Below are 282 nucleotides of genomic sequence, written 5' to 3' on the forward strand. Positions count from 1 at the left end.
AGATGTACAAGACAAACTACCCTGGTTAGCCTACGAAAATAATTTACTTAAAGGAAGCATAAGTTTGCCTTTGTATGTATTGTTTGCTTAGTTACAAAGTATTGTAAATTTGAACCCTTTATAAGTGTTAAATTTAAACCCTGATATTTTTCGATGCATGCAACAGAACTAACACAATTTCTCACTATCTATTCTCAAAAGCATAAATTTATTTGAAATAAAAAAAATTGTTCAGTTAGAATTCTTAAAAATGCCTGGAAAAACATCTGTGGCTGAACAAGC

Source organism: Ascidiella aspersa, chromosome 4, assembly GCF_963924565.1.
Source record: "Ascidiella aspersa chromosome 4, kaAscAspe10.2, whole genome shotgun sequence".
Lineage (NCBI taxonomy): Eukaryota > Metazoa > Chordata > Ascidiacea > Phlebobranchia > Ascidiidae > Ascidiella > Ascidiella aspersa.